Below are 24,616 nucleotides of genomic sequence, written 5' to 3' on the forward strand. Positions count from 1 at the left end.
AAACAAATTCTTACACCAGTGTTCTGCCGTTTCAAATTAATGTTGACTTTTATGGCAAATATTAACCCTAAATTTAATCTGTTCTCAGTTCCCATGAAGGTTTCTTATTTAACTATGATAAGAAAAGTGATCATCTATAACAATATGCAATGGAGCAACCATTGGTGAATTCTTACCATTTTGTCTAGTGAAACTGTATTATCTCTAATGTTTTATCTAATAACTATTTTTATTCTCTTTAATGGCTTGAACAATCTTCCATTCTTACATCTGGTAATCTGAGCAATGTAGTTGAAGATAACAATACATAATATAACAAGCATTTTTTTTTTTTTGGTTTTTTTTTTTTTTTTGGTTTTTTTGTTTTTTTTGGTTTTTCTCCGGTACCAGGAACCGAACTCACGACCTTGCGCTTGCCAGGCAGGCGGTTTGCCGCTGAGCTAAATCCCCAGGCCCTATAACAAGCATTGTTAATTCCTATCATTTTGTTTTGAAACCCTGTATCACTTCTAATGTTCTTGCTTTGTTTTGTTTATGTTTGTGATGTTGGTATGCTGCTATTGTTCTTTTTTCTTTCTTTGTTTTACTACTGTCTTTAAAATTAAAAAAAAAAAACTAGGTATTTCTTGGTCAGTCAAGAACCAGTCTAAGCAATTTAATTTTTATAACTAGCAGAAGATAAATTACTTCAAGATGCTGACTTCTATAGAATAAAATATCTTGTTTTATTAACAATAATCAGTCACAAGCAAACAAGTTTATAATGTCAAAACTCTGCTGCAATTCTAACGGCAGGGACAGGAAGCTTTTCAAAACATCCATCTAACCAGAATCTTCTTCCCATCCGACCTTAAAGAGTGCTGTCCTCATTCCTGGTGAGTTCAATAGTGTCTCTATCTCAGAATACAGGCAGGCCAAAGAAAATGTTCTCATCTATTTTTGAACATCCTAGAATCATTGAAGTGAAAATTCTTATAAATAGTTGGGGAGCATAATATTAGAGGTCTTGGAAACCACACCATTTTTGTCAGAAAAAAAGATGCCTGCTGAGAGAAAAGAGCACAAGGATGTGGATGGTCATGACATCAAATAGTTCACAGTAGATGGAATATTTCTCACTAGATTCACTTTGCTAGATTCACAGCTTCCAAAATGAGTAATAGAAACAGTGATTTAAGACAGGTAGGAATTTTGAGGGGTAAGAAATATTTCATTTAGGGAAAAAAATTATAACTCATTAAATTCAAATTAATGACTTACCTACTAAAGAGTTCCACCCAAAGAATAAATGTCCACTGATATTTTTTTAAAGTTACATGTAAGGTTTCCCCTAAACTAACCATTCCATAAAAGCCTAGGGTATTTGTTGGCAAGCCCAATCAAAGAGCAGCTTCAGTAAATGAGAGGAATGGAAAGGGATTAATTCTGTAGGTAGAAATACTTGGGTGTGGAGCTGGTTTCTGAGAATCTGGGATCCCACTCATTGCTTACATAATTTTATAAGCCTCACTTACTCTAGGGTATTTCTGATCTAGACAACAGAAATGGATTCTTCATACTATTCAGATTACAGAGTAAAGGAGGACTGAAGATTAATTTCAATACAGGATTGTTTATATTTTTTCACAATGGAGCCTACTATCTTGCAATAACTACTTAAGACAATAATAGATTAATGACCATGAGCACTTGGGGAATTTGGTGTTCTTATAAATTGAAAGGTCAGCTGTGTGAGTTCCAAAATCATACGAAGGACCCAAACTAGTAGACAGAAGACATATGGCCTCATCCGAACTCTACCACTCACTATCAGACTGTGGACAGGTCACAAATTCTTCAGTCATCAAGTTCGTGACTTCTGAATTCCTAATTTCTTAAGTACATTGTCAGAATACAAAAAGCTATGTACTTTCTTAATAGAAAAGTCCTGTCACATGTATCTATCTTCATTGAACATGAATCTAAGATGTCATAGTATTTTCATATCCTTGTTAACAGAATATAATACATAAAATTTACTATTCCTTTTAATAATGAAACCCTCATCATACATATCATTTATTTTAATCTCTAATTCAATTCAGTAAATACTAATGAGCCATCATATGGGTAAAATATTCACAAGTCAAATGCTTTCCTCTCCTCTTACTGCATTCTACTGAGTTATACAACCTGTGCCAGGAAAAGTCTGTGGCATGACTTTAAGGAGCTTTTGTTCTAATAGGACACCAGAGTTATTTTCCTTTAAGCTGCACATTACTCCCATTCAATGTATAAATGCTATAAGGAAAAATACACAAAATGGTTTAGGAGGGGAGGCGGAAAGGAAGCGATGGGGAATATAAAGTAGTAAAATATGAACCAGAACAATGGATGAAAAGCTCAGAATCAAATTTATGTTAAAATCCTATCTGGTCTTTTCCAAGTTATCTGCTCTATTAGTTTCCAGGCCTGTAAAATAGGGAAAACAGTATCTTCTTCATAGGACTCTTCTGAATATTAAATGAGACAAATGCAGATGAAGCTCTAGCACATGTATACCTAGCACAGGATAAACTCTTAATAAATGTTTCACCATAGTTAACACATGCATGGCACATCTTTGTTCCGACTACAACTATATACACATAGCAGGTTCTCTGTGAATTGTTAGCTACAATACTATTTGGCCACTGCTATGAATATTAACCCAAAGATGGTTGTCATCAAAAACATCTATTTCAATAATATGATACTTATAAGATAATTTTTGCTGGCTCTACTAGTATTAGCTACTTATTTTCTTTGTCTTTTGCCTTTTTCTTCTAAAAATAGGATGTAGAAAATAAATAAATCACAAAACATCTCCATGCATCCATGATAAGTCATTTTACTGAGATTCTGTTTGATTTACTCCAGATGAGTCTATGAATTATATGTGATGTATGTTTTCATCACAAAAAGTATATGTGTACTTTTTTTTTTAAAGTCCACCATGATTACCTTAGGGAAAAGTTATTTCAATTTTGTTGAACTCAAAATATAACTGGACTGTGTATAAACAAAAACAAAAACAAAATGACAATTTGTAGAAATCATTTGGCTAACATGAGAGGATTTGGATTTAACTGATGAAATAAAACACAAATACTTCTATTTAAAACTTAAAGTTGGCCCTTCACATTTCTTAGGAGAATAAAACCAAAAACATTCATTATTTTTTCTACATAAGTGCCCAAATTGAGATTAGAAACCTCATAGTTTTAAAACTATGAGAGGCTGTTTGATTTTTTTAAAAGAATTTGTGAACCCTTAAATTTATGTTTCTACAAATGGCATGAACTATCCAATTGCTCATGCAAATCTAAGAACATCTAAATTTGAGAAGGTCCAAAGAATTGGTCAGTTCTTTATTTTTACTGCAAGTACAAAGTAGTCTTTCAGCTGCCTTTCTTTCTTTCTTTCTTTTTTTCTTTCTTTCTTTGCTTCTACTCTTTCTGTTGCTCTTCTTCCCATTTTCTTTTTCTTTCTTCCCTTCATCCTTCCCTCTCCCCTCTTTCATTCCTTTCACCTTTCCTCTCTTCCTCCTTATTTTTCTTTTTGTATATTTCCTTTGCTATTTCTTTTTTCTTTATGTGCCAAAGATCCAGGCACTTTCCTAAATGCTGGCAAAGAGAAAATAAAAAAGATGCTTCCTTCTTCACAGAAGTATTCCAACCTTCTTTGGAAGACTGTTAATTAAACAAGTGTCTTCACTAAAGCATTGTAAGTGCCACAATTAGGCAAATGTAGTGTAGGATTAGAGTACACTGCTGAGGAATGTGGTTTAGTTCCCTAACAAGAAACAAGTCATTGTCTAAAGTTTTTGAAGTAGCTTCACATTTTATTAGGCTTATTTATAATTTACTATGTTATTTATAAGTATATAAATATAAAAATACAATGCAATCAAAATTTGCTTCTAGGTTTATGCCTCTATAAATAGTTTCACTCTAGTAAATAGGCTAATAACCTTTGCTAGGAATTATGAAATAAAGGAAAAAACAAAACAACGTTAAAGGAAAAGCATCTCCTTTGTATCTGTTCTGGGATAACCGGAGACTTTTTGAGAGATGTCTAATCTCTCTAAAGCAATGTCACTGTAAATATTTGATCCCATCAGAACTGATCTGGAATTTCAGGTCTTAAAGTATCAGTTATGACCTAAAAAGTTCTGCACCATCTTTTTTTTCCTTGCTTGAGACTTTTTTAAAGTTAGTATAGAAGGACCCATCCTAAATGTACTCGTTTCCACACACATCTATATGTGGTTGGCAAGTTTTCTCAAAGATCAACACTTGTGACTTCATCAGGAAGGTTTTTTCCTAAGTGTAATCACAGATGACTGTTCTCCAAATGCTTTTGTTAAGTTCAGTCCCGACCAATTAGTGAATACAGCTCATGTAGAATGATTAGTTCTGTACAAACAATCCTCTGGGCATAACTTAAAAATCATCACTTCTTAAAGGGCAGCACAATAGCCATCACTGTCCAGTTCTAATTCCCTGTGCCCACTTCCTTCTTGGGGAAATGCAGTGCCCGTGGGACTCTGGGCTTGCTCTGAGCTCCCTCTAGGTTGCCTAGCAAACCTCCTTTCACAGGAGTGAAGCAGCACAATTGCTGTAGATCCTGGGCACCAGCAAGACAACCTCCTTCTCTTGGGATAAACTCCAAGAAAGATATTCACAGGGGCTGGGGATTTAGCTCAGCGGCAAAAGCGCCTGCCTGGCAAGCGCAAGGTCGTGAGTTCGGTTCCCGGTACTGGAGAAAAACCAAAAAAAAAAAAAAAAAAGAAAGATATTCACAGATGTAGGTATTTAACACAGTGCATGAGCAAGGCAACAGTAGGGAGGAAGTTTAATATTTCTAGATCAATACAATTTCCTGACCAATTTCTGTACAAAGCCAACACAACATATACAAGCAGGATCCTTTTTCCAAAGTTGGTAACAGAGATGAATTTTCCAAAAATCCAAGTTATCAACCTACAGCTCGCTAGCTACCTCCAGTAACATTTGGTATCCACAGCAGCACAGTCTTTGCAAACTCTGTTTTCAACAATTCTACTTCTTCCAGCAAAAAGGACTGAAAAATAACTCATACTCTGTGTCTTTCTCTGTCTGCCTGTCCCTCTCTGCCTGTCTCTCTGTCTCGCTCTGTCTCTTCCTGTCTCTCTCTGTGTGTCTCTGTCTCTCTGTCTGTCTCTCTCCCCCTCCCTCCTTCCCTCTTTTTCAAGAAGGTTCCAGCAAGCAGCATAGTAATGGAAGAAAAATTTGTTGGAACGTCAGGGCCCCAGAGCTCTGCACTCAGCTTAGATACTACTTAGTTGTAACAGCTTTGAGTAATTCACTTTGTTTTTCTTAGTCTCAGTTTCCTCATCAGTCTAAGGTAAGCTTTAGAGTCCTCTGATTTTAACAGATTATGTCTTATCTATAATTTAAAGTAGAGAGAATTCAGCTGCTATTAGATAGGAAACTGTGAGTAAATATCTGAACAATGTCAAATTTGGGGAGTGTTTTCAATGCAGAAAGGCCATGTGGCAAGAATTTCATCCACCTGCCTCTCTGCCCAGCGCTTGTTAGGGTCCAGGCAAGGCCGTTTATGTCATGCCAAAGAGTGAGACAGACTAAGAAACTGACCCACATGAGAAAGGGGAAAGAAGAAGAAAGGAGAAGACTCCAGAAAGAGAGTAAGGTGAGGAGGAGGACAGCTTGCTGGCTTCCTATGCGTGCCTCTAAGAAATCAGGCTTCATCTAGGGAAGGGGTGCTCCACGTGGTGCAGGGCTAACAGAGGGTAAAACTAGAGACGCTTCAGGGTCCAGTTAGCCAAGTAGGTCCCCTCTGGAGTACACATGCTCTCACTCTTTGTGGGTGAGAACTCTGGGAAGAGGAGCCTGCGCTGCACACAGAGAGACTTGGTAAATCTAGGAGAAGTGGGAATCAGAACCTTGCCTCCTCTGGGGAAAGCCTATTTCACTACAGACATTGTAACTTACATTTATTATATTTTATGACTTACAGCATCTTACAGCTTTTGCTTTGTTACAGCATTAAACTATGCTTCTACTAGGAGTGATCAAAAAATACAGTGAAGATGTAAATTTTTAAGAACTTAATACATCAAAAGATGGGATATGTGCATTTAAAATGAGGGGCTATATTTTGAGGGTGATCAATGCCAATGTGTCTTCTTTTTTTCCTCTTTTTTGAGACAGGGTCTCACCATGTAGCTCAGGCTAGCCTCAAACTCTCGGCAATCCTCCTTTCTCAGCCTCCTGAGTGCTGGGATTGCAGGCGTGAACCACCAGGGCCAACCTGCCAATGTGTCTTCTACTGTAATAGTTTCATTTAAATATTCACTGTATTTTATTCTTATCACACATGCTATCAAACCTTTATGGCAATTTCTGTAAAATAAAGACATCATGGTGTGTCCTCACTCACTGGGCCTGGCTGGTACCTTGTGACTTCTGGATCTTCTCTAAAGTCAAAATGACCAAAACATTGTGGTAGCCATGACAGTGCAACAAAAACACTTATGCAAGAAGACTTTTAGGACTGCTTCAGAAAGTGGCACAAACTATGTGATAATAGGGGGAGTATTTTGAGAGGGATTAATGACAATGCATTTTTTACTATAATAATTTTAAGTAACTGATCATAAGTTTCTCTTTCCTTTGACTGTTAGAAAATTTGGAGGCCAAGCTGTACCCAGGTTCTCAGGGGTTCTGTGTGTTGCTGTGTAGATTTGCATCATGCAACTCTTGTTTGGGGACCTGTAGTGAGGCAATACATAGTGGCACAAATGTGTGACATAGCAACACTGCTTACTTTGTGGTCAGAAAGAAAGGAAGAGGTTGAAGTCCACAGTCCCCTTTAGTAACCTAAATTATTTCATTTGTCCAATTCACACCGCCAGTTACCTAAAGCCTTCTCTCTAGGCTCCATCCTTAAAGGTTTCACTATTTACCAGTAGCACTGACCAGGAGAACAAGCTTGTAACATGTGCATCATTGCAAGACAATCAAGAGTCAAACATTCACTCCATACGTAATCCCCAGCTCCATTCTCTACCCACATTTCCCCCAACAAGCCTTGCTATGCCAGACCTCTTTGCCACTGTAAATTGGTATGCTCTATGTGTTCCAATTACATTTTTCCTATTTATCTGCCAAGTAAATATTGGCTATCCTCTCCTCTACCAGAGTGTGCAGAATTTAGAGGCAGGGTCTACATTCAATTTACCTTTGTTCTTCCAGTACCAGGCAAAAATCATTGTTATTCTTGAACAGTTTTAAATATCTGGACTTCTGAAATGTCAAGGTTGGGGAACTACTGTGGTGAGACTTCAGGGTACCAACACTATATCAGTCTATCTATAATTTTCTCAAACCTCACTAGGCAGATTGATAACCATGTATCTCACCCATAAATTTATGGAGAAAGGGATGTGTCTCTTACTTATCTTTAAGATGATTCATGTGTCCTTTTCCTCTGGAAACATTCAAAGTAGAATTGAGCTGACCCATTGATTTTTACATTTGAATATGGTTGAATTTAGCAACCCTAACAAGATTAGGTTTTAATGAACATGAAGGCAATGTATGTCATTTTTGGAAAGCTGCAGAGTTCAGATATTTAGGCCTTGGGCCCCACAGAATAGTTTTAAAGGGTTCTAAGTAGCAAGGAACCAAAACAAAGATTTAAGATGGGTAATGTACATGTACCACTACCCACTATAAATGTAATCATAATATATTGCAAACATGTACTAATAAAAAAGAACACTGGAAAAAAAAGAAAATGGTTTACAATTTTAAAAAATAATAAAGTTCATGGAAAAAATAACAAAAATCACAAATCCTAGCTATTCAAAGTCTCTATGGATAGGTGAAAAGCCTGAAAGTGATCATAACAAGCCATAATTAGCAAGAAATGCAAAACTGTAGAGGAATCTGAGGATGGAAGAAAGTATCCATGTGATACTGCCAATAAGCTGAGCTTTTAAGGCCAACAGCCATGAGGTTTGAAGTTAGCTCCACACCAGCTAGTGAGTCTGGGAGGGCAGTGTATCACATCTGAAGGGCTACACAAGTTACTAAGTTTGAATGACTAAATTGTTTGTTGTTATTTTTCATTTTCTTACTATGTTGGGAATATTCTCTACTCTCAAACCTGCCTAATGCACATTTTTCAATTACTATGGCACTGAAATGACTGTATTCTTAAACTTTTGATGCCACCTTGCAAAATAGACTGAAACACAAATTCTAGCAAAGTACTACATCTCACAGTACAAAGGCATCAACAGCACTGTCCTGTGCATATCCTATGCAGGGAAAAGGAGGATCATCTTAATTCCCAAAGAAGTCAGTTATTGGACTACTATAGCCATAGAGACTGTGAACATTATTCGGTTCTATGTGCTTAGGGCAGTAATTTGCAAAGTACTTTTTCAAAAACCTATAATATATTAGTGACTCAACTCAAATGCACAATATTTGAACTTTTTTAAGTGAAAGATTAACAGAAATAGAATTTAAGATATGCTGTTTTTTATTTGTCCACAGAGTTGCCTAAAGCAAAATATTTGTTTAGAACCACAGAGATGCCAGCAGGATAGGCTTCCCAGTTTCCAAGGACTGAGCTTTATATGGCTAGAGAAGACACAATCTGAAATGAAATTTCCCCATATCTTCTTGCAGATGTTTCAGCCCTTTGCCATGACCACATAGATGGTACACAATCATCTCAGGATAAGATCTATGAAGAAGGCCTGAATGACCAGAAGGGTGTAAAATGCCAGCGTTCAAAACCTACTGAACAACATTAACCAAGGTCCTGGCCTTCTTTCCTCTCACTGGCTTCTGTGTTACCTATGCCTAGAATGCATGTGTGGGGAAATTATTCCATCCGCTTAAAAGCCTTGCTATTCCTAACAAGTTAACTTGGAATGTTTATGGCTTTGTTTCATCCCAAATGACAACACCTAAAGGGAATGCCAAGTTAAAAGTTTCTGTATTTCTCATTAGAGTGATGACCTTTTTCTGCCAATCTAGATTTCCATGCTCAGGAGAAGTGGGCAAGGTTTCCTGCAGACAAGTACAGTCCTGGAGTACAGTCCCATTACAGAAGGGATTGCTTTCTGATATGTCTGTAACTTTGCTTTGCTCCATTCATCTTTAATCGGCTGGGGAATGCTACAAACCCACACAAAGCACCTAGGTACTGCATTTCACATGTACATCTTTGGTTTACTGACAGATCTGTAAAATCTGATGCTTCTAGGCAGTTTCTGTCAACTACATATGCATTGAGACACAAATTACACAGAAGTGCCAATTATTCCAGCTGAGATCAGCATTAATTGAAATTTACAAAAACAATCCCCTCCACACTTTCATAAGACACAAGTTTTCACATGACTTAGTTTTTTAGTGGAGCCTACTGGGAAATCTGTCCTTTCCTCATGTAAGGATTTTGTATACTGAGACTTCCAGAGTCTGAGGAGAAGTAGCTGAGGTATAGTGGGAGCCCACAGGCTATAGTGATGTTAAGAGCCAGTATCTCTCTCTTGTATTTCTGCAGTCCCTAGACATTTCCACAGCTGCACTCAGTGGCTAACATGTATAGTCTGGAAAAGTTGACCCCAGCCAGTTACCTGTCTGATCTGTACTTATAGCTACAAAATAAATTGAAAGGTCAATATTTGAATTCTTAAATTGTGCATTACTTAAAGAGATGTGACTAAAGCATTTCTTTTCTGAAGCTACCACCACACTTTGTAATGGCAGAAAAGACTTTTCATCCCCCCAAATATATGCAAGGCACCTGGATAGCATAATAATTTTACCATATGTCCATGGAATTTATTATTTTATTAAAAAGATTTATGATTTATGCTATTGGCAGAGATGTTTAAAGATATAATCATAGATAAGAGAAGCCATTTCAAATATAGCTAAAATGTGCCCTGTGGATGATATTTCTAAGAATTGTTTTATTTTTTATCAATGCACATTAGTCATGTAACGTAGTGAGTTTCATGGGGCATGTCCATATGTGCGTGTAACATACTTTGGCAATTTCTGCCCCCTCCCCATTACTCCTCCTGTCTTTCCTGCCTCCCAATCTTATTTCTTTTTGACAGACTGAGCCTATTAGCTGTCTAGGATCCCTACGTATAATGTAATTAATACGGAACATTTTTCTTAGGAGTTTAAAATATTGAATAATCCTACACTGTATCCTGGTTAGCCTTATATTTAAAGCCAGCAGCAATTAGACAATGGAAGTTAGTTACACTAAAAAAGCTGCTGACTTAACTTTTCTTAATTTCATAAACAAAGATCTATGAGATTATTTATGTATTTTTATTTATTTATTTATTTATTTATTTATTTATTGTGGTACTGGGACTTGAACCTAGGCTCTTCACACTGAGCTACACTTTTATTTTTTATTTTTTTTTATTTTGAGACAGGTTCTCACTAAGTCACTAAATTCCCCAAGCTGGGCTTCAACTTGCAGTCCTCCTGCCTCAGCCTCCCAGAGTGCTAGCATTTTATGCACGCACCACTATGCTGGCAACTCTATACTTGAGTGTATATATATCCACATGATTATGTAGGCAGAAAAGAGTTTTTAAAACAGAAAATATGAAAAGCAAAACTTATTTGACCACCCCATCAAGCTGAACATAAACCATTGGCATTTCCTCGAGAGAATTCTTTAGTAGGAGGATTAATCAAGAGAGCACCACAAATTCAGCATGTTTGTACTTCCAGAAGGAAACGAAACCCAACCTCACTTTTTTTGTTGTTTTTACTTCTTCTCTGAAACTTAAATATCTCTTGAGAGGGAAAGAAATGGCCAGTCCTTCCTAAAGAGGTGAATCCACTTTACACAGCTGCAGGGTAGAATCTGGTAACTATGGTACAGTGAATAACAAAAGCACTTAAGAGTAACAAATCTGCCCATAGTTAGACACAGAATTTCATGCCACTTTGATTTTCATCTTCACTCTTCATTTATATAAGCTATGCTAGATGCAAAGGTTATGAAGATGAATGGAATAGAGTCCTCGCTCCAGGGTACTTCGCTCCAGGGTGCTGAGGAAACTAGCCACTGACTTAGATGATTGCAAAACAGTGTGGTTAGTGGCAAAGATACATGTGGAATATTAGGAAAACAGGGAAATGAGGTAATTAATTCAGTGCCAAGCCAGGCTACCTGGGGAAAGTGACAAAAGTCAGCCAGTGAGGGAAAAAAGACTTTTGCATATTGAGGGAGAAATAAGAATAAACACAGAAAGGCAAAGGAGAAAAAAGTCTACTTATCCTTATACCCACACATCCAACTATTTCATGAATCAAGGGTAAATATAAGCAATTTGGTGTCGCTGGAGTTTAAAACTCAAAAAGTAAATAATGAATAGACAGGAAATGACAGATCATTATTGAAAAAGGACCTATATTTCCAAGTTCAAGAGCTCTGGCTTCCCTCTGGAGGAAATGGTAAAGCGCCAAAGAGTTTTAATTGAGAAAGTTGCACAGGTGGATTGTTTTAGATACATCAGCCCAACTATCATATAGAGAATGAATTTGAAGGTAAGGTCTGCATGTAAAATATAGATGTGAGCAGTATGAACACACCAATGCAACAGAACTTCTGAGGATAAAACAATCTCTAAGAGACAGTATGTAGAGTGAGAGGACAGTGGTCTGGTCATGAAACCCTTGAGAACACCCACACTTTAAAATTAAGTAAAGAGCTTAGGTGGGTCTTAGTAACAATCTCCCCCGGCTAGCAGAGACCATTCTTGATTAGTCCACATTGCTCACCTATTTCCTGATTATTAGATGCTTAATGTCAAAAATGAGTTAATTTTATGTGTTATTAAAAAATACTGTTTTAAGATTAATTTCTGCCTCAGCAAAATTGTTCTAGTGTATGCTTTTAATAAAGTGGGAGTACAAACGACATTTTTCTTATATAACACTAAAACTACCAAGAAGCTTTTTGGATGCTTACATTATTTTACATTTTAGACCAAGACTAAGAAAATCATTTTCTTTCTTTTGTTTCCTGGTGGATTATTCTGTCCCTAGAGCCCATCGTCTGAGACAGAACAAACCCCTGGTGTTGCGCCCACTGCAGTGCCGGGTATGACTGCATCTACTCTAGCAGGTACGGCTCCCTTAGACAGAAGTTGGTTTTCATAACATAAGTGATCTCAAGCCCCTCAACTACTTGACCACCGGCTGTACACAGAAGAATCCCAAATAGTTCCCGTTTCCCTGACCTCTGAATCCTTGTACATAATGGCTTACGAAGCACTCTCGTTGTACTCACACTCCAAATGCGTAAGAGTAAAGCCCTTCCCTTCTCGTCTATTTCTTCTTTCTCCTACAGTCACTATTTGAAGACTGACTCCAAAATCTGATCAACCACCCAAATCATTCCCCATCCCTCTTTTTCCTACACTGCATCCCACATCCCACTGATCATCTTAGCTGGAGGGTCTGTTTTGTATCAATAGCTTCTCGTTTCTCCTCCTCACCCCTATATTAGAACAATAATTTTACAACTGTTGCCCCAGGCTTCAATTGCTCACCATCCCTTACTTTTTCCATGACTTGATCATATTATTCACATAACTAAAATGTTTTTGATGAATTTCCATTTCCTTTATCAAACTCCAACTTCTTAGCTGGGGCTACAAGTTCCTTGTGGAATGGATCTTGCCTAACTCCCAGCTATCTCTTGCTGCTGTACCCCACTTGGCTGACCCACACAGATGCACACTGACCTGTGTTGCGGTAAACTCCTGCACTCACAGGCCCTTAATACACCCTGCTGTTTGTACCTTATGGTGGCTGCCTGGAACCTTTCCTATGATCCTCTCCTCTACCCTGCTAGAAATTTTCTCATAGTTACAGCTCTGGATATGCATTCTATCTTCTAGAAAACTTTATGATCTTCTTTCCATCCTCCTTTGTGTCCTCACTACCCTTTGCCTCATATTCTACTTGCCAAATCTTATTATACTCACATTGGTCACATATTTGCCTCCCTCTACACTAGTGTGCATTATATTAATAGAAGTACATTATAATATTTGCCTTTGCATTCTGGACTCTGATTTATGATGAGCCTTTTGTTGATTATTGACACCACAACAGTTTTGAAAATTAGGATACAAGTGAATAAACATTTTTTCTCATTCAATTATTTTTGGAGCCAAAATATGAAGAGAGAGTCGGACTAAGTACAGTGACTACAAAGAGATTTTGGCTCAAAGTCCAATTCTCATCAATTTAAATGGCTGGCAAGAGCCCAAGCTTAAGCGATAGGGAGATTCAGTTCAGGGTTGGAGATTTGAGAATAACAATCTGTTAGTGCTTTCTGTCATATTAATGTCTTATATCTGCTCTTCCTCACTTAATGTAAGTATTCAATAAGCAACTCCTTCTAGTAAATATTCAGTGAGCATGTTTTAAAGATCTCAGCTGTGCACATCGGTGAACCAGTGTCTACCTTCAAAGAGTGTATTCACTGGGACACTATGCTGCAGTGATGAAAGGCACCTGTTATATAATTTTTATGGTTTATATTTAATTTTACAATAGTCTTAATGTTAACCTATGTAATCTGGTTCTACAACAGTAAGTTTTTACTCTGTAAGATGATGGATTTATAATCCAAAGTAGTCATTGCACTGCTTTCAAAACACTCAAATACAAGTTAAGTTACCATCCTTTAACATAACTATATAAGTCATGCCTTTTGGCTAATACAAAAACTAGCTATAGCGAGTTTAAAAGGCAAATGAAAATTTTTACCCCAATGTTTGGATTAACTCTCTTTTAAAAAATGAGCAACTTGTTTTATCTACAAAGTAGTTCTAAGAAAATGAAATTCATAGAATTTGCTTTTAAAACTTATTCTCTTGTCTCACACAGTGTGAGTAGAGTCCAGCTCTTTCCAATTTTATCTGAACTCTATAGGCTGTGGTGCTGCTCTGCATGAGTCATAAGATAACTATTCCCAGTTTGTAGCCAATTCTCCAGAGAAGCAAAGGAAAAAAGAAACAACTGCCTTTTAAGGAATTAAACCTGTTTCTACTGATAAACCTCTCTCCTTTTCTATTTGAAAGTAGTCTCAACAACCCAAGAACAGAAAACTGAAATACTTTTCAAGATACACTGTGTATTATATGAGCCACTCAGCTAAATAAATCTGTGGGTTTGTTTAATGTTTTCCCTATACTATAACCTACCCTGTATAAACAAATTACATAAATATACACACCTGGGCACATGTGAAATGTTAAAATAAAAGGATGTTTCTTTTTCTGCACACACTAAGACACCTGGTTACAGTTTGAAATTATATAGGCTACTTTGTTCAAGAAATTTATGCACGAGTTATAAAAAGAACATTTAGTTTCTAGGAAATGTGTATAACATGGCATTTCTATTGCAAAGAATCTGTACAAAAAGCTGAATGAGAAAGACTGGTAAAGGAAGGATAGTGTAGCAGAAGCCCTTCCATTCACTACACTCCCACTCACTCGAATTTGCACTTACGTGTGCACTTCTCCTTAACTCTTCTTGTTCTCTGAATTTGAAAAATGAGAGAATCTAAAAGTTTATAGTGGTTGAATATTTATCTTTTCAAATCTTTTATAATTGTTTTATTCTACTTACATTGTACCAAAATATTTTTACCACTAATTTTTGTTAGTGTCTCAGAAAAGACTAGAGAAATGACTCCTGCCATAATGAAATATTTCTTTTATTTTTTTATTTTCGTTTTTATTTTGAGACTCAATCTCACTAAGTCACTAAGTTACCCAGCATGGGCTCCGACTTGTGATCTTCCTGCCTCAGCTTCCCAAAGTACTGGAATTACAGGTATGTGCCACCACACCTGGCCAAAATATTTCTTTTAAAAGAACAAATAAAAATGTGTCTGTCCAGAAACACAAAATCATTCTAATATTGAGATATTTTATTACCGTTATTCCATTGTTACCTAGAAGTCACATATAGTAAGATCTATATCTATATCTATATCTATATCTATCTAATTTTATTCCACTGGAGTAAGATATATTTTTCATATATATGAATAAAATTGATTCCAGTATTAGCTAAATTGTCTCCTTTTCTTATCTGAATAGCAAAGCTAGAGCTGAAGAATGAAAAGTTAAAACACATGATTCTCATCTGTTAAGTCCCAAAACTCTGAAGCCATTATGTGGTTGGGGAAATACAATAGATAAATATATGAATCTTTGGAGGGTTTTAATAAAATTATTTTAATCTCCAAGATGATTAAAATAAATTTTTGATAAAACCAGAAATTTAAAGAAGAGCATTATTTAAGAAAAATTAAAAGTGCATCAGAAAAACATATGTGGTAAAACATCTTGGAAAAGTCATTTAAAAATAATAATTAAAAAAACCAAGATCTTACAGTAAATATAGGTGTTTATTTCTTAGACTTTGGTATAAGCAAAAGATTTCTCTAATGAGACCTATAAATACTAATTATGAAAGAAAACAGCAAGTCTAACAATATTAAAAACATGGGTCAAAAATTGAGGAATCACTCACTACATTTACAACAAAGTTTAATATGAAGAACATAGAAAGTACTTGTACACAATTTAATAGAAAAATATTCTAATTATATGAATAGAGAATTCATAGAAAAATACATAACAACCAATGGACATATGAAGAAATATTTAACTTAGCAGCTAATTATAGAAGCACAAGCTCAAATCACAATGAAGCACTATTTTATGTTTAACAGAATGGTAAATGGTAAAATGGGATAATATCAAATATGGAGAAGATGTGGAACCACAGGATCCCTTGGTAGAAATGCAAAGTCATGCATCAGTGTGAAGACGAGTTTGACATTTTCCCTAAAGCTGAACATGCACACACTTAGGACCCAACAGTTCCATGCCAGGGCACACAACAAAAAAAAGTCCTGGCCCGCACTGAGGAAACATGTTCTGGTAGCAGCATTCACTAGAGGGAACAAAACCTTGGAGCAGCCCCGATGCCCACGAACAAGGGAATGGACTTAAGCTGAGGGGTAGTCACATGGCGGAACATTATCCGCCAGGCAGGACAAACGAACCAGAGTTACAGCCATATGGATTAAACCTTAATGATTGCATCTTAAGTGAGGAGCAAAGCCCCCACTAACCATATACAGCATGGCACGCTTTTTATAAATTTTTTTTTTCCCCCCTTCGGTACCGGGAACCGAACTCACGACCTTGCGCTTGCCAGGCAGGCGCTTTTGCCGCTGAGCTAAATCCCCAGCCCCGCTTTTTATAAATATTAAAAAACTAAAACAGAAGTACCTACTTTGCAATAATGAATAGATATTCAATAAAAGTACATAAAAAGAAAGGATATAGCCCAGTGGTGCAACGCCTGCATGGCAAGCATGAGGTCTTCAGTTTGATTCCTGGTCCAAAAAAAAGAAAAGCAAGCGGTGATGAAACAGAACTCAGGATATTTACCTCAAATCGGGAGAGGCAGGGTGACATAACAGGGTATGGGGGGCCATAGTGTTAAGACATTGTCTTAGTTTTTGTTTGGAGAATGGGTTTATATGTTTTTATAATACAGTGTATATTAAAAAACTAAGGACTATGTTGAGAACCAAAGATTACTATGATTTAGTTCTGTGCTCCTTCATCCAAACTAAATTTAAAAAATTAAATATATTAAAATTTCAGGACTTATTTCTCTATTCTTTTGTAGAACTTTTTGCATCTAACATTTTCATTATGTAAAGAATGTTGCCAGATATCTAACCAAAAACTTTGTGAAATATAAACATCTTAAGCCCAAGGTTAGTGGATTCAAACCCATGCCAACTCCTATGATTCTGACGAAAGAGGAACTACTCTGTCCTTTCTCATTTATGGCCTTTTTCCCTCTCAGTATTCTAAGAAACACTTTCCGGGACCATCTTGTTTTTCTCAGAGAGGTGCCATCCTAACTTGTCCTATTTCCTCACATGTCATGTGTTACTATAACTTTCTTTATCTTCTAAACCTTAAATGCAATTGTCCAGACCTGTATCTTCACGCGCTGTCTTCTAACTCCCATCATTTCTGCACCATCTGTTACACAGCCACATCCCTACTATTCTGAGAAAAGAACATCCAAACCATCCCAGGTGTCAAATGCAAGGTCTTCTTATATTTCTTAAACCCTGCAATATTTGCCACTGATAACTCTCTGCTGGAAATATTCTCTTTTTCCTTAATTTGTCAGAAAGATTGCCTCCTCGTTTTGCTGTCCAGACTTTAAATACTGATCATCTCTACGTTTCTGTCCTCTCTCCTCTTCGCTTCTTGCCTCACGCATTTTGGCTCCTGGCCTAGATCTTCTCTATCACTAAGCATTTTCTTGAGTACAGATTGATGATCTTAACTTTCCTTTACAGACCTCCGTCTGTGTGGCACATAGTCAATGTGGATTTGATTTTATTTAAAATTAAATTAATTTTGTTTCCCCTACACCTGCTCCTTGTCCTCTTATATAATCTTTCAATAAATGCAACATCCATCTGTTTGTCATCCAAGATAAAACCCCCAAATTACTAGCCACTCTTCTGACCTTGCCATCCACATCCTGATCTCTCTAATTTGTCTTTTTCTTCCTGTTCAATACCATTAAACATTTCCTTGGTGCAATCGGCCTAATCCCAAGTCTGTCACATGCTCCGTTTTTCACCCTTTAACCCATTTCCTCACCACCATGAGTCATCTTGCCAAGTGTGTCCCATAGGCAGCATGCCACATCCCTATTCAGAATTCCTTAATGAGAAATGAGAGAGAGAGACAAGAGACACAGACAGAGACAGAGAGAGACAGAGAGAAAGTGAGAGAGAGATAGGGAGAGAGAGAGAAAGAGGGAGAGAAATCTGGATAAATATGACAATGCACTTGATGGGAAGATTGTGACTTTTAAACCCTGGCTCTTCTCAATTTCTGCATTAACCAGCTGAACTGGTTACAAAAGTCGATACATTTTCATTCTTTCCATGACAGTGAGGTGGCAGGATATTCATTATGGGTTTCTCACAAAGAGTTTTTCTTCTACTTTGCTATTAAGACTCCATGCATACAATGGAAAACAGGTGTAGAGATTTGAATGTCATCCTAGGAACATGCCAGTGAGCTTTTATGTGTGCACACAGGAAAACCAAATAAAAGAAGGAAAGCTCAAAGAGGAACATTTATATTCTAGCTGACTGAGTTCTGTCTTATACATAATTCACAGAAATGTATCACAAAATTTATAAAAGAGATCACTATTGCACCAGAACTGAAGATTTCATGAGAATAGCTCACTTTCTGCTGACCTCACAGCATCACCGGACATACCTAGGCCCTAGGCCTGGAACTCTGCCCAATTTAGACATCAGGGTCTAATTTGAATACTAACTTCTTTTTATTAATTCCTGATGCTATTATGCAGAATTAATTTCTACATGGTATATATTTTATATCATATCCTTTCTTTAAAGCTATCACCTTATATAAAAGTTATAAATCTGCATGTCCTGTGGAAGTTTAAACTATTTAGGAGCAAGAACAATGTCTTATTCACCACAGAACCTACCATAGAACTTTGCAGAAAGCAAACTGTTAATATATACTTACAGAATTAAAACAACTATCAGAAGCCAATGTATAATGTATCAGTCTGTGATGTGTGATTGACTTTACAATAAACTAGCTCTTCAAATGGTTATTGTCCCAACCTGAAAAATTACAAATTCTTACAAGAAAGTCAAAGCTACAAACAAAAATAATAATTGGTGTTTAGCAAAATAGCAAAACATCTTTTGGTATTAACAATGCCTAAGTTTTGCTTGTTTGGTGGTGGTTCTGTAGACTGCACCCAGGGCCTTTCTATTGAGCTGCATCTCCAGCCCTTTTTTATTTTTTGTGTTGAGGCAACATCTAATTCACTAAGTTGCTCAGGCTGGACTCAAATTTGTGATCCTCCTGTCTCAGTCTCCCAGAGCACTAGGATTATAGGTATGTGCCCATATACCTAGCCTGAGATTATTTTATAATGTCTGTCTTACTTAGTGTTAATTGGTAATGAGCTTAACTAACTAAAACCCCTAATGCCTTATTTTTCTGAGGCACTTTCTGGTTCGTATCATCTTATAAAAATTGATTTTTTAAAATTAAATGGAGAACTTCACATGCATTGCCCTAGGTAAGGCTGTAAGGTAGATGTGTGTTCCATGAGAGGATTAACTTAGACGGAAAACACGCTTGCAATTACTAGGAAAGTTTTTATTTCAACCTCCTTTATAAGAAAAAGGAACACACCTGGTGTGAGTTTCACCGGAGGCAAAGTTTGGATGAATAATTAGAGAATACAAGGAGGAAGATTTCACCTAAATATAAAGAAATTTTTTCTTTATGTAATGATAACCAATAACAGTGTAATGATCAAAATTAGTTATTAGAAACCTCTTAGGGATGTTGCAAAAAGATGTCTTCTGTGTAGGGACAGATTAGGTCCAAAGAGCCATCTCTTTCAAACTCCCAGCTTTCATGATCTCATGAACGTTTACTGTTGTGCAGTTGTTACCCTTCTGCCAGCCCATCTTCTTTTGCACTTAGACTTCATGCTGTCAATTGGCCTTACCTGTAAATTCATGTCTGTGCCTGGAGGGCAATTTTTCTTATTAAATCAGACTATGTGCTCATTGCATTTGGATCTATTACAGAGGGAGAGAAAAGGTCCCTGGATAAAAATGAGATTTGTAAACAAAATAATGTTGCACTCATGTCTTATCTCAACTCTTGGAGTTAACGACCTAAAGAGGTTCTAAATATTAGCATCTCGTAACGTTCCAAGACGTCAAGACCTTCACTATGATCTCTTGTGCATAATTTTTCCTTAAAGACAACACAGATTTCATGCAAACTATACAGAAAGAGTTCAGTTTTTAATGGGAGTACAGGAACTTGCCAAAAACCTTTTTAAACATGCACCAACAAAATAAAACAATAAAAGAAAGAACGAAAGGATCAGACATCAGAAAAGAACATACTGGTATTTCCATTCCAGCTGCCCAAAAGGTGACTAGATTCAGTAGAAAAAACAAATGGTGAAGGGGCTGAAACAAAGACTGAATTAATCTCAGACACACATCTGGAGTGTCTGAGAGAGGAGCAGAGAATAACAGATAACCGAGACAGTTCATGCAGTTACAGTGCAGGCAATTCCCACTTATCACGATAATGGACGCAAAGACAGCATAAAATGATTTGGTGTCACAGTCAGTGCAAGGACAGCTCTGCTTCAAAATTTCATTCTCATACCCATTAGATTTTCTTACATTGCAATATTTTCTTATTTTTCTCCATTCATACTACAGACAAGCTGGTAACAAATAGTAAAAGATCTAAAGACTAGAAAATAAATAGAAAAATCCAGGATAAGTCTCTTGATATTTATGGAGGGTCTTTCATGTGCAAGAAGTTATCAGATAAAAGAAATATAAAACATATTCCCTGACCTTAAGGGACTTACTATTTTCTTCGTGGGAAAAATATGTAAAAAATCAAATAAATCAACACAATATGATCAAGGACCAAATGCATGGACATTGACAGACAGAACATTAACAATCTTAGGAAATTAAAGCATTTATGGTTTATTGGGAGAAAGATTCATGAAAAATCTTGGGCTTGAACTGTACTTTAAAGGTTTATAAAGGAAAAAAAATTAGCTACTTAAGAGAAAAAATTTATTCTGGTGTTACGGTTTTTTAGCCTAGTTTTAAAAGGAACTATTGAATTCTCATCCTCTCTCTGAGTCTCTCTCCGATTCACATATTTAGCTTTAAAACAATCTAGCTTTCCTATGAAAAGGGTAAAGTAGTTGAATAAAATCCTCTAACATCACTAGTCCTTAAAAACTCTTTTTTTTTAAACCAGCACATCAGTTTTCCACCTGTCCTATCAATGAACAGAAACTGCCAGTATTGTGCTTAAACATGTAACATTTCCCATAAAGAACTCACAATTAAACAATTGATTTATAAGCATTTGCACTCAAGAAGAGTAAGGGATTTCAGAAGCTGTAAAAATGGAAATGTCTGGTGCAAAGTTCCCCTTGTGGATATGAGTACAGATGTGTTACACAAGATCAAAAGCAAGTGAGGAGAGTGAGGAAAAAGCAAACTTCTAGAATTGCACAAGGAAAGCAAAGCTGGGTGATCTTGCTTGCATTCTCCACAGACATCTTTTTTTCATAACACTGTGCAGTCTTGAGGTGGAAACAGCTCAAAGGAAATGGCTGAGGGTGCAGCATCAGGGTTCAGCAGAAGACAAGTGTCATGTCAGTCTCACACCTGGACCACTCTTCAGGATAAAACAAAAGTGAGAAACAACAACATGTGTTTCTGCACAGACAGTATCTAGGATCAAACGCAGCAATTTGAAGGGATTGGTGAATCATCAATACTTTCGTTAGATTAATGACTAATGGGTCATTGCAGAACACAGACCCTGAAAGTGAAAAAAAAGAAGAACAGGGAAAAAAGAGGGATGATGTCCAGGTCATCTGCCTTTCAAAAATGTGAGAGACCAGAACACATTGGAAGTGGTGGGCAAAGGCAATTGTGCAACTGCTGTATTATCTCATTCGCATCTTGTGAGTTTACAGGCAGCATCTGCTATGGACACCAACGTGGAGCAAGACAGAGAGGTACACACCCAGTTGGTGTTTCCCAGATGGTACCCACACAGATAGGGACAGAATCACAATGTCCCCATGGGCACTAGTAATTGGAAGTTTGCTGGCTCCAAAGCCCCCGCGATAGATGTGGTACCTCCATCTCCTCCTCCTCTACCCTCAAGGACAAATTCACTCACATGCTTCGGACCAGCCTTCCCAATGATGAGCCAAGATGGATACGACCCACCAGCCACTCTGTAACAACCTCTGTCATTTTCATCTACGTATGAAAAGAAATCGCCAGAAAATACCTCCGCACGGTGTCCTGGCCCACACTGTCACCTGGACTCTGGCACAATTAATGCTCTGAGATTCACAGGAAATGGTTCCAATGGCTGCCACTTACTAAACAGTGGATATTGGAATCCACTGGAATAAATGGTTGTCCTCAAGCAAAGCTGGGAAACAGGCACCTTTATATCCAACAGGCTCTCCTCTCCCCCTCAACCCCCAAGGATATCAACTGCTCCAGATTAAGAGCTCCTAATAAAGTTTTTAGGCTCCCCCTGGAGCAACTCCATGACAAATACAAAGCTCAAAGGCCCATGGAAATGGAATAGATGTCCACAGCTTGTCAGGTTTTGCCCTCTGGATGGTCCACAACCCTGAAATGCACTTTATCTTTCACCTTCAGCATCCTTTGGGTTAAACTGACAATCACAGCTCCTCTGTGTTAATGTTTCAAGGTGTCTAGGAGCCCTGAGCAGCCACAAGTGCTTCAGTGCAGTCCTTCCCAGGAGCTGGACTCCAGCCAGGCAGCTGAGTATGTCTGGGACTCTTGTGAAGCACCTGCCACTCTACAAGGGACTGGAGGTGGCCACTCCTCCGTTGCTTTAGACTACTCAATTCATTACTATAAAAAATAAGTTATTGGGTTCTTGTTTACTAAAAACAAGACACATCAGAGAACTTTCAATAACAGTAAGACTAAATAATATAAACTGTACTAAAACAAAATAAAAGCTTTATAAAGTTTTAGGAAATTTAAATAAAAATATTAATTATAAGAACCAAATTTCACTGATGTGCTTACTAAAAGCAAGACCTTCTCCTGTAGCTGATCTCGTACAACTATGAGAAAAACATTGAAATAATGCTTATAATGATACTTTTAAATATGGTTTTAACGTACATACAACCCATTTCACCTATATCTCAAAAGAGAAATAGCATTTCTCCCCTTAGGATGAACTTTTCAGTAATCTGATTATCCTCTACCCATAACTCTTGGAAAGTGCGAGCCCTAGCTTCCTCAGCATTAACATCTCCAGGCTGTTGCTCGGAGGTGCTGATCATATTCATGATAAAATTTTATCATGAAACAATCTGGAAGTTTAATAGAACTGAAATGTGGGAATGTTGTTTTATCAGAAATTTTTCTTTTAAGACATTCTTACAGTTACAAATCACTATCAATGCTTTTAAATTGTTAGAAATGGAAGTACGTTACCTAGATTATTTGACTTTACATTTACTCATGGTATCAGGCAAACAATGCTGGTATTAGATAATGTAATAAGGAATAACAGGCACACAATAATATTTGTATGCATAACGGCTAGACCCAAATAACACATCTATTCTTTTCACAAAAATAAGGTAAACAAAATAAGTTTAAGAATGTCATCTCTCATACTAGGAATTCTACCTAGGGATTTATTCTAAAAGAATGATCACACAAATGCACAAATATATTTTGTATACCCCAGTATCTTTCTCAGCACTATCTGTAATGGTTGAAAGTTAAAACTGACATATGTTCAATAGAGAATGAATTAAGTAACTTATGATTGATTCTTACCATGTAATATCATATAACCATTAAAAATTATGATGGAAATCAGTTCACTGACATGAAGAGATGTCCATGATACGTTGCTTAATAAGAACACACATTAAGTGTGATTCTTTTTACAGAGAAAGGAACATAGGAATGACTATGCATGAGTGTAGATGCAGGGAGAGGGGACTGAGAAATTGTTCAGAAATTGTTCGGCAAGATTAATGATGTGCTATTTCTGGCTGGTATAATTTTTATTTTACTTTTATCCTTTCCTGTAATGTTTGAATCACTTGTAGAATGACCGTGTGTCATTTTTTACATTCCAAAAATAAAAGCCATTCTCAATTTTACCTATTTTATTCTTTTTAAAGATAGACCTTAAAGAATGCTTGTGAGTGATAGCCATGCTTTTATTAAAGGTAGTGCAGTTTGAGATGTGGACCTAAACTAATCAAATCTCTCCTCTTTCTCTGACACATTTTACGCATATATGTCACTCTTTAGATACCTCTTAGCTAAATCAAAGGCCTCTGAAGAATAGATGAACAGCAGGCGGGCAGGCAGAGACGCCGCGGACCCGCAATCGAGCATCCGAGGCGGTGAATAATAGCTCTTCAAGTCTGCGATAAAAATGGTCTCCAATAAAACTACATTGAAAAATGGGAAAGAAACAAAATGGAAAAAGTGAAAAAGTAGAGGGAGCAGAACCTGAAGAATTCTTGGTAGAAAAAGCACTGGACTGACGTGTGGTTAATGGGAAAGTGGAGTATTTTCTGAAGTGGAAGGGATTTACAGATGCTGACAATACATGGGAATCTGAAGAAAATTTAGACTGCCCAGAGTTAATTGAAGTATTTCTTAATTCTCAAGAACTGGTAAAGAAAAAGATGGTACAAAAAGAAAATCTTTATCTGACAGTGAATCTGATGACAGCAAATCAAAGAAAAAAAGAGATGCTGCTGACAAACCTAGAGGCTTTGCTAGAGGTCTTAATCCTGAA

At 36.9% G+C, this 24,616-nt stretch overlaps 1 protein-coding gene across 1 annotated transcript in view; it reads right to left on the reverse strand.

Moving 5' to 3' along the window:
• The window catches only part of Synpo2 (synaptopodin 2), a 171,045-nt gene that overhangs the window by 120,347 nt on the left and 26,082 nt on the right, over window positions 1-24,616 (reverse strand). The window lies entirely within an intron of this gene.

Source organism: Chinchilla lanigera, unplaced genomic scaffold (genome assembly GCF_000276665.1).
Source record: "Chinchilla lanigera isolate Chin_1 unplaced genomic scaffold, ChiLan1.0 scaffold00027, whole genome shotgun sequence".
Taxonomy (NCBI): domain Eukaryota; kingdom Metazoa; phylum Chordata; class Mammalia; order Rodentia; family Chinchillidae; genus Chinchilla; species Chinchilla lanigera.